Source organism: Anolis sagrei, chromosome 1 (assembly GCF_037176765.1).
Source record: "Anolis sagrei isolate rAnoSag1 chromosome 1, rAnoSag1.mat, whole genome shotgun sequence".
Lineage (NCBI taxonomy): Eukaryota > Metazoa > Chordata > Lepidosauria > Squamata > Dactyloidae > Anolis > Anolis sagrei.
In genome coordinates, this window is record NC_090021.1 from 277195740 (window position 1) to 277207099 (window position 11360).

The 11360-nt window shown below is 39.9% G+C and overlaps 1 long non-coding RNA gene across 1 annotated transcript; it reads left to right on the top strand.

The window, feature by feature from the left end:
• The first annotated feature begins 2980 nt into the window (after window positions 1–2980).
• On the top strand, window positions 2981–8331 carry LOC137095819 (uncharacterized). Its single transcript, XR_010908968.1, has 2 exons — window positions 2981–3584; window positions 7117–8331. It is a non-coding gene; the product is annotated as an uncharacterized lncRNA (long non-coding RNA).
• Window positions 8332–11360: the final 3029 nt, after the last annotated feature.

The window sequence follows — 11360 nt, forward strand, 5'->3', positions numbered from 1 at the left end:
TTTACATGATGTACCCCCTCCCTCCCAGCTAATTCCAGCTTGTGAAGGACTAAACTTAAACTATGTGTATTGTTGAAGGATTTCATGGCCGGAATCAGTAGTTTTTCAGGCTGTATGGCCATGTTCCATTAGCATTCTCTCCTGATGCTTTGCTTCCATCTGTGGCTGACATCTTCAGATATTATGTTGACAGTGAAGCAAGTTGCGTGTATATATATCTGTAGAACATCAAAGGTGGGAGAAAGAATCCTTGTCTGTTTAAAGCAAATGTGAATATTGAAGTTAGCAAGCTTGAATAGCATTGAGTAGCCACGAAGTGGCAAAGTTAATCAGTGAGGGTATCTGCATAGAGGTAGTCTGGCCTCTGTTGCCTGGAGACATCCTCTGTTTGAGAGGTGTTAACTGGCACTTGATTGCTTGCTTCTGGAGTTCTCCTGTTTCTGAGTGGTGTTCATTATTTACTGTCTTGATTCTGGTGTGTTTTTAAATGAATACTGGTAATCAGATTTTGTTCATTTTCATGATTTCCTCCATTCTGTTGAAATTGTTCATGTGCATGTGGATTTCAATGGCTTCTCAGTGTAGTCTGACATAATAATTGTCAAAATGGTCCAGGATTTCTGTGTTCATCAATAATATTCTGTGTCCAGGTTGGTTCATCAAGTACTGTGCTATAGCTGACTCCTCTGGTTGAGTTAGTCTGCAGTGTGTGCTGGGGTCCCTGTCTTTTCCCACTAAATTGGCCTCAGATATGATTGGGGATCCAATCCAGTTGTCAGTAGTGAGGTTCTACTTCCAGCCCATTTGAATTATTCTATATATAGAATGAAGGGGTGCCATTTTGCCCTTTGTCCCCAACACCAAAATATTGCAGGGCATCCCTGATTGCCAATGCTCTTACAACGTTCAGCTTCTCTTTCATTTTGTTATTATTCATTCCCTTGATGGAAAGCTAAGTTGGAACATAAAAATATCAAGTGTAAGGAGGAAGGAGGTTTCTAAACAGCACTGTAGTATTATAATATTAAAAAATACAGTTTTGAGACAAAGACTACCTCAGGGCTTGGTGATGGAGGAATGTTTCTTAAAATTAGGAATGAGTATGCAATTTAATTTCACAGTTGAGGGCCAGATGTAAGGATAAACAGAGTACCAATAGAGTAAATATTACCTGGTGAGAGGCAATTTTAATGGAAAACACTGTACAGAATGGAAAGGTAAATAAAGATTCTTCCTTTGCCATTTTTCTAAACAGTTTGGCAATCCCAAACTACATTTCGGTTTAAAAAAAAACATAGTAGGGATCCAACATTTTGTATAACACATAACTTGTTCCTTAGTTCCATTTCTTTATCTTTATGTCTAATTCTCAGCCTTGCCCAACTCAATGAAAAGCGAATTAAGGTTAAAATGTCCTCCAATCTTGCTTTTAATTCTCCTCCTCCTAAGTCAGATTTCAAAACACCTTTTCATGGTTTTTCCAGTTGTTCTCATGTTGCTCTTAATAGTCATAGAAATTGGCTTTGTTCGAGGAATGGTTGGTATCAAGAGGTCAGGACATATTTTGCTTTAAAATTCATCAAAAGCTACTTAAGAGAAAGAGTATTTCCTTTCAATATGGATTGCCTACATGAATCCAGTAGCTTCCTCAATGTCATATCTGAACAAGGAAAAGAAAGTTAAGAAAAACTGTATACACACTGCATTCCTTTCTTGAACAGTTGACCAAAAGTTGGGAGGCATGAAGAAAAACTTTAAAAAGTAATATTGGGGTGTTTTAAGAGCAAGGGACTCCCTTGAGGAGTTTCTGTTACTGTTCTGGAATTTCATTTAGATGGCTTTAGTAGATTGCTGGGAGCTAGTAAAGTGAAACTTGATCAGGGACCTACATAATCATGTTTCAATTAACTGCCAGTTTTGAATTGCTCACATGTTTTAATGGTATTTTTGTGCTATGTTATTGCTTCAGAAAAGAACTGGAATCCTTATTTCCACTTACTGGATGCCACAAAAGCTTTTCTTTTAATAGCTACAACTACAACAAAAAAGCAAGAATTCAACAAGACACTATACACATTGCTGCTGTATGGTATTCTGAGCTGCAAGAAAGATGTGAAAAATTTGGGACGAGCTGTAGTTTACACCTTCATTGACTTCAGCAGTAAACAGTTTCAGTTTTTCAACTCTTTGTATACCCATGTCAGCTGAGATTAAACTATTGCTGTTTTTGCTGTGGCCTTCTGCTCAGGAGGAAAATAGCGATGTTTGTGTAGGATTAAAAAACAAAATGAAACAAAACACAATTCTGTGACTGAACTTTCATTTTCCAAACCAGCACAATATTTCACTTGTTAGTTCGGATGAAATGCCTTCAGGATAACACTATATGAGCTATTTTGGAAGTCCAAAATAGGAAGGGAATGGAAGATTCTTTAAAATACCAGAACTCTGAGCCCATTCACTGTGAAAATACATAGATCCCAAATGGTTTCAATCAATCTCTAGCACTCTGAGCTGAGCTATCTCACATGGGAGGTGTGTGGGTGTGCATCCCTATTGATTTATGGCAATCCCAAAACTCAGAGGTGGCTTACCATTGCCTTCCTCTGAATTATAGCCTACAGCACCTGATATTCATTGACAGTTTCCCATCCAAGTACAAACAAGGTACCTCTGGATGGATCTACATTGTTATCCTAAAGCAAATGGCATATACCATATCGGCTCTAGGATGGCCTATAGAGCCCTTACCACTGCCTAGCCATGTTGAAAACCAGCAGCACTGGACAGCCACCCTTATCATCCCCTCCCGTTCTCCAGGTCATAGACGTTTCTGGGCATGGATCCTGCTGGTAAATTTTAATCTGCAGTAATATTGGCTAGGGGCAATGGAGCAACAGAGGAGGGAGAAGTGAGAAAAGGAGGAAATGCTCCTCTTCATTCCCAATTGCCCCATTGACAGTAGGGGGCGTCTTGAAGGAGTGATGTGAAGGAGTGATGACATTATTATGTCCCTTATGCAAGAGGGACACCATTGTGTCCCCAGTACAGAGATGCAGAAATGGCTATGTACCACAGAGGGATTGGCAGGCCATACCTCCGAGTGGACATGGCGGATTTCAGTCCTCTGACACTAATGCTTCACACCATTTTGGCCAAGTATACAGGACATCATGACATAGGACTAAAGACAGGCCATACTCCCCAGATACATACACTGTTCCTACCCCACTGACCATATATGGACATTACCCTTAAAGACAGAAAGGATGACATCGCCTGTAGCTGACCTCACCTGTAGATTACCTCACCCTCAAGAGTCTAACCAATCGCTTGGCAGTTATGTAATCCCCCACTGTTGCTATGCAGACTTTGCTGAAGAGCACCAAAACATATATAAGCTGTGCTTAGACAACAATAAAGGGTCATCATCATTCACCTCTACACCCTGCCTCCCGCCTGGTCATTATCTCGTTTCAACATCTGGTGACCGACGACGTGATAAGATCCAGGCATCCCATGCTTACCGCTGGAATAGCTACAAGGTGCGCACCCTTCAGTGAGTTTTCTCACTCCCACAAATCGTAAGTTATGGGATTAAGTATGTCAGTTCCGCAGCTGAGGCATATACAAGAACTGTACAGGTTGTTAAGACAGGCAGGGTATTTTGAAGTAAATCAGGGCCAGGTAGAAGATTTACTTGGAGAAATCAGGTATCATTGTTTATGGTACCCAGAAGGAGGTTCATTGATCCCATCAGATTGGATCAAAATTGGTCAAACCTTTCATGAAAAACCCCAGGGGACAATTCAACAATTATTGCTGTGGAAGCAATGTTGTGAAACAATCACTCTCTTGGGAGTGACAGATAATTGCCCACCCGTGGCTCCGGTCGCGAATCAACCTCTCCCAACTCAGATCATAAATCCTCTTTTTACCCCTCTCGAGATGGGATATTCACAGCCAGCCTCCCCTTCTCTTTGTGTGAATTCACAGCTAGCCCTCCCTATCCTGCCTTCATGTGTCTTTGCTTTTGAATCATCCCCCGCCGATCCAAATCTCCCCTCTACTTCTCTTAAAAATAAACAGCCAAGTCTTGAAAAATTGTTACAGCCCCAGCCACTGAGAGACATGATTCCTCAGACCATTCAGAATGCTGGGGGCCGAGAAAACATCACCACAACCCTTCTTGACATGGCAGGATTCGAGGAAGCTGTATCCTCAACTGAGCACATTCAAAACACAACAGCCGTGATTCCAGATCTAATTTACGGCTCCGGCACATTCATTAAAGCAGCTGGCCGACCAAAGCTTCCCATAATGTCATTTGACCCCGAAACATGCGGGGTTAAACAATCCACTGATCACCAAACAATCATCAATATCATAATTCACCTCCCAGATTTTGAGTCTGAAAAGACGTATGCTTCTGAAGGGGGAGTTACATAAATAAACAGTGCCTATACTACGTCTGGATAGACCTCCGTCAGGTCGCAAATTCCTCACTCTTCTTAATATATCATTGATAAGACAGTTTAACAACCCCTCTCTCCAAAAGACAACATTAAAACATTTCCATTCAGCAAAAACATAAAGCTCCCGTATATACTGTCATTAAATAAACATTTGTTACAAAATGGTTTTCAAAATGAACTTCTGTTCAATCAGAAATTCCAAAATTAATACATACACAATATACAGTTAAAGATCAATAAAAAATCCTCATTCTTTTTAAAGAGTGTTTTGATAAAAAAGCTTTCTAAGTTTTATCCTTGATAAAGATAATTCTTTATGTTATACTAACCCCCTACTGAGAGATTGTTTGAGATTGTTTTCATTATTGTTGCTATTTCATAGCTATAATTTTGCTCATTGTTATTATTGTTTCATAATTATGATTTTGCTACCATTATTTTGAATTGTGATAAAAATGTCTTACATACAAAACAGACTTTCATTTGCTTGATCAAGTGTGATACACATACCCATATACAACAATTTAAATACTGATAGAGTTGGTGTTGATTTCATAATCAAGAGTTGTGATTCTTAAAATCTATAGTTCACAACTAAAACACATTCTAAACTCCACCAACAATAACATTAAACCAGGCTTGACACACAAAGCTTCTTGTCCCTTTCGTTTCAAAGGGTTAATTATATATAAGACTCACATTCAATTCATACAATCTTAAATTTTAATCACACCTAAACAATTACATGCTTAGTTTCCATGCCTTTCATCTGATGCTTACAGATGAATCACCTTCATAAAAACACACTTCTTACAAAACATTAGTTGACAACACATGCCCTATCAAACACAACACACTACCTATCAACATTTTAAAAATCTGATCTCAGCTTTCACTAGATTTAAACATTCTGTCATTAAATAAAATCAACACTCACTTCTTACAGACAGACACACACCCCTATTCGTTACCCACATTTAAAACATTAATAAAACAATACTCAAAACCAGACATTTATTGCTTTATTCATACATCATATCTACCTTACAAGACACTAAAATCCATCAGAGTCTCTCCCTTTTCCAAGCTGACACGCGCTGCCCCAAAAGGGGGGCAATACATTCCACAGGAGACAGCTAAGCCGACACGGCCAGGCTCTAAGCTCTGATTTCATACACACACTGCCTCCTCCCTTTCTGTCTGTTTTAAAATGATTTTTTTGATTCATGATTGTTTATACTTGATTACTCTGTTTTATGCTTTTAATTTGTCTCTTTTATATGATATTATTAGATGTTTTTAAATATGCTTTCATTCTGCTTTTATGCCTAATACTTAGAAACTACAATTCCCTTCCTTACACACACCGATACCCATTCTATACTGTGCTGATCAAAGACCATAATAAATCACTGATTGATTGATTCATAGCTACCACAATCCCTCCTCTACAACAAAACACAGCCCTATGAAACTCTTACCTTTTCATCCTCAAACTACAAAACCTATTATCCATTTCTCATTACACACTCACTAAAGTTTTCCAACAGCTTTACTGTTGATCATTCCCTCACTCATCCACATATATTTCAACAGATTAAAACCACTTACCCATAATATTGCTCAAAATACATTCCCTAAAGATTTTAATACAACATTTTCTGCCTTAGTCCAATCTATTCTTCCTAAACTCCACCCACATTACTACCTTAACCTTAAAGATTCTAAAACTGCTTTTTTCCTTTTATGACTCTATATCAGTTCCAAAGATTTTACATCCATACCATCCCAATACTAAAGATTAACCATGGCTTCCCATTATTGACCTGGGTTTAACACACTCAGTTTTTTTTAAGATGTTCAGTTAATCTGATATCTTCATCACAGACAGTTTTAATTCTGTCTCCAAGCCATCCCTATATACTCATGACAAACTTACAGACTATCTACATACAATCAACAGGTGTTTCATAAACACCCCATTCTCAATGAGATATCACAATTAATAAACTCCTAACTACAACAGTCATTTCAACTTCAACCACTTATACTCTTTGCCTCATTTTCCTCACTACTTTCCATGACAAAAGATAAAACACATGACATTCTATACACATATCTATGATAACCAATAGATCCATTACATATGTTCACAGCTCATTTTAACCAACACCCCATAGACACTGAGACAAACCAACTTACACAAACAAACAACACACATTTTCTCTCATTTTTCCCTTAAACAATTCTTCATATCACTGTTGACACATTCTCTGATTACATTTAGTTAACCCCTCACAAAACAAAACACACCAACATGTTCTCCACCCCTTTCTTTATACCTTTACATTCATAAACATCTCTGCTACAACATACCTTTACAACGTTCTACTCTTCCTACACATCTTTAACATTCCATACGATGGCCACACAAAACAAAATTGCTGAGCGTTCAAATCATACCTCTATAAAACCATCTGCTTCTTCTCACATACAAAGGAAAGGGGAGTCACCCCTTGGCCTCTTTCCTGCTCGTTTTTGGGTTTCGCTTTCCAAAGGCTTTCCCAATGGCCTTCCTATACGTGTTATTTACCATTAATCATTTGAATTTAATTTTATCTGATTCTTCTCTCGTTACCAGGATCCAGAAGCATTTCCCTCTCCCTACCCCCTTCTACTCCCTTTGATGCAGGTTGCCAGATCTGGAGTGAGAAGGCCCAGCCCCCCTCATCGCCTAGAGTCAAGGAGTTAGAGGAGACCTCGTGGGCCATCCAGTCCAACCCCCCTGCCAAGAACCAAGAGTTCCTGCTTCAACTGTCATAAACCTATGAACTTTAACAAACACAACTTGCTTTTTAACAACATTGTTTAAACACACATTCTCTGTCATTGACTTCTTAAATCAAGCGCTTTGGATTCCTGTTCGCTACATTTGCCTCTAAAAAGATGACGTGACACCAAGGCCTTCAAAATTCCATTCACCTTCCAGTCTATTCTATGTGTTGTTTCAAATCTCACAAATAACTTCAACAAAATACTTATGCATGTTGTTTTTTAATGACTTAGCTTAACATTTTAAGCAACACTGTACCTGCTTGATAATACTTTTATTATCCAATTTGTTTACTCTACACAACTATTGATGGCTATATAATAATCTGCTACTGCTACATTTGCCCATTGTTATAAGCTTCTTGCTAGCCTCACGCTCTGCTGACCTTTCCCCTCCACCTCAAAGTGATATCCTAATACATGACCTGACTTCCTGTCGACTACAAAAAACAGTTCCCTGTGACAGCTTTACCAGTCACGGCCCCTATAAGCCCCTCCTAAACATGATGTCCTTTATACGTACAAATTGTTAAAAAAAACAAAAAAGGGGGAGATGAAGGAGTGATGTGAAGGAGTGATGACATTATTATGTCCCTTATGCAAGAGGGACACCATTGTGTCCCCAGTACAGAGATGCAGAAATGGCTATGTACCACAGAGGGATTGGCAGGCCATACCTCCGAGTGGACATGGCGGATTTCAGTCCTCTGACACTAATGCTTCACACCATTTTGGCCAAGTATACAGGACATCATGACATAGGACTAAAGACAGGCCATACTCCCCAGATACATACACTGTTCCTACCCCACTGACCATATATGGACATTACCCTTAAAGACAGAAAGGATGACATCGCCTGTAGCTGACCTCACCTGTAGATTACCTCACCCTCAAGAGTCTAACCAATCGCTTGGCAGTTATGTAATCCCCCACTGTTGCTATGCAGACTTTGCTGAAGAGCACCAAAACATATATAAGCTGTGCTTAGACAACAATAAAGGGTCATCATCATTCACCTCTACACCCTGCCTCCCGCCTGGTCATTATCTCGTTTCAACAGCGTCTCATGTCTCTGAGCCACCCAAAGCCATGAAATATGCACCTGGTTCTTTCTCAGAACTGGCTGTACTGTTTACATGGGCCCAAAATAATGAGTAGGTTCCAAATCTGGGACAAGACCATATTAATGTGGCTTTGCTCCAAGTTATTTTGGAACAGGTCTGTATGTAGTTTGGTGATCTTGGAGCTCATTCAGGTGCCCTTTGCAATAGGTGGTCAGTGTAAATGTGTCCCCTCTTTAGCTTCCAAGATCAGATGGGATCTGATGGATTTAGTGGATAGCATGACTTCATCCCAGTTGGATCACTATAACACATTGTATGGTTGTTTCTTCCCTATGAAAGCTGTGGAATCATATATTTGTTATGTTACTATTTAATTCTTGTTAATCTGTTGTTACTTTTGATGTAGATGTGGTTTGTTTTGGGTTAGGGTGGGATGGGTTACTTTGTCTTGGTCTAGTTTTTACAGCATTGAATATTTGTTGATATTTGTTGTTAATCACTCAAAGTCCCCTCAAGGAAATAGGGCAGTATAAAAATAAAGTATTATTATTATTATTATTTCCTTTTGGAAGCTGATCAAAAATGCTGATGCTGGTCGTATTATTACCGAGACTGGTTATGGAGAATATACAAGTCTCTTATTGAAACAATCTCATGGCCTATTGCATCACTTGCAGACACAATTTAAACTGGACATAACCTATAAAGTCCAATACAGCTTAGATTTCGACATTCTGGAAGATTATATTCAGTCTGCCTATCAGTCTGTCTCAGTAGAGTATAAATACACTTTAAAAACCTAAAATAAATAATAAATGCTTGGACTATACACTATCCTGCTACCTTGGTGCTGACCTTGTAGTTGTATACTTGAGTTGGAGAGGACAAGATGTAGTATGACATAGTCCTTTCCTTGGTCCATATCTTCTTGACCTTTTTTTACTCTTCTAGCAGATGTTAGACATCAGAGTTGTTTTACTAGCAGACTGCTATGTTGGCAGATGTCTAAGATTACCCAGCTGAAGAGAGTTCTGTCTGCAGAAGTTCTGCTGAAGATTATTTCCTCTAGCAAATGAGTTTTATGCTTTATCCTAACTGCCTGAATTCAGTAGAAATTTGAGTTAGGATTGTACTGTTAGCGTATGTTGGAGGGTGCTTCCAGGCAGCTTCAAAATGTGGGTTTAAAAGGTGGAGTAAAAAAGCCCAGGGCCTGTCAGCAAGTCCACATACAGAACTGTCAGTCCCAGGAAATGCTCCCCCGCCATCCACATGCTTTCCTTTGAAGAAAATTTTATAAGTTCGCAAGATGGAGAAGGGACGGGGACAGCCAGCAGAAGTGTTTTCTTAAACATTCTTGCCAAAATGTGCTGAACTTCATTTGCGCTCATGCAGTGATCCTAATGTACATTTTTTATTCTCTCTCTTCACCCAATTATAAATCCAAGCTGTTTAATATTATAAACATTAGAACAAAGGAATGGTTGCAGAGAGATCTAATTGTAATTGCTTTCTAACTCTGCTTCTATTTAGCCACCTGTGTGTCTGTTGCTCCATTTTTGACAGCCTGATTAGCTGTTCCAAGCTTTTAAAATGCGCATGTGCACTGCAGTAGTCCACACAGAGGGCTCGGAAGGAAATAACAAGTTTTCCATGACTACAGGGATATACAGTTATGCAAAGATGCACATTTTGGGGGCTGAATTGGGTTTTAAGTGCACCTCTTAAACACGTGTGTGATGATTCTTACCTTGTAGGCCGAAGTAGGAGCCTGAGATGTCAGTAAGCAGGCCTCCATTTTGGGAGTGTAATTGAGGGAGGCAGACATCTTGGGAGTGTAAGAGTAGAAGAAGGGAGGAGCTGGAGCTCTCTCTGGATTGGTTAGGGCAGATGGGAGGGGTTAGCCCTGAGAGAGGGAAAAAGTGTCAACTTAACAGAGAAGGGAGATTGATTTTTGGCTTTGAAGAAAGAGGGTGGTTTTGGGAACAGAGAAGAGAAGTGGATGTTTGGTGAGCTAAGATTTGGACTTCCGGTGGAAATGGCGACGGGATAGCCTCGTCGAGAGGGAGCTCCCGACGAGGACCTGCGTTGTGGTGGTTAGGTAGAGCTAAAAAAGCTCCCCCCTTTGCCGGATTGAGTGCAAAGGTGTCGCGAACCCCAAGAGACGCTTGAGACTCCAAAGATCTCTTCACCCTCAAGGAGGAGAGGTCGAGAGGGTCTAAGCGGGAGGGGGAAGCGAACCACCCCGCAAGGATCAAGCCGCGAGGCTTGTTTAACCGTCGCCAACCCACTCCAAAATAGAAGAAAAGGAAGATAGAAGAAACCCCCCGGAGGGGAAAGGAAAAAGAAAGACCCCAACCCCAGGTAACGGGAGAGTGTTCCCAAAATAACAATATTTGAAAGAAGGGAGGAACGGAGGGAAGAGGAGACAAGGAAGGCTGGAGAAGTAAATAAATAAATAAGAACGGAGAATAAAGAAATAGAGAAGAACAGGAAGTATAAATCATATCTGGGTAAATTGAGAAATCGGACAGCGGATTCAAAAGGACTAAATCGAAACCTGGCGAAAATTGATTAAATTAATGGGAAACTGATCAAATGAATGGAAAATAAGCCGATCTAGGGAAATTAATTTGATATCTACTTCAATTATTAAAAGAAATAAAGAAGATAAGGAGTCCCCTACGCAATCCTAGTTGAGGCTCCAATTTGAGACGGAAGAAATAAAGATAAACAAATACCGACCTTGACGCCATTATTGTTGAGTCTATCTCAGCCTTCTCTATAAACAACTCGGCTGCTTGGAAAAAAAAAAAGGAAGTGACGGAACAGGAAGGCAGGAGATAGTGGAGGACCAAGAATTAGAGAGGAATCAAGAGGGGTCGGAAAGGAGCGAACGGAGGAAGTGACGGGGCGGAAGGAGTGTGGTCGCCATCTTGGATATAGAGAAAAAACGTTATAGATCGGCAGGAAGGAATTGATGCAGCGA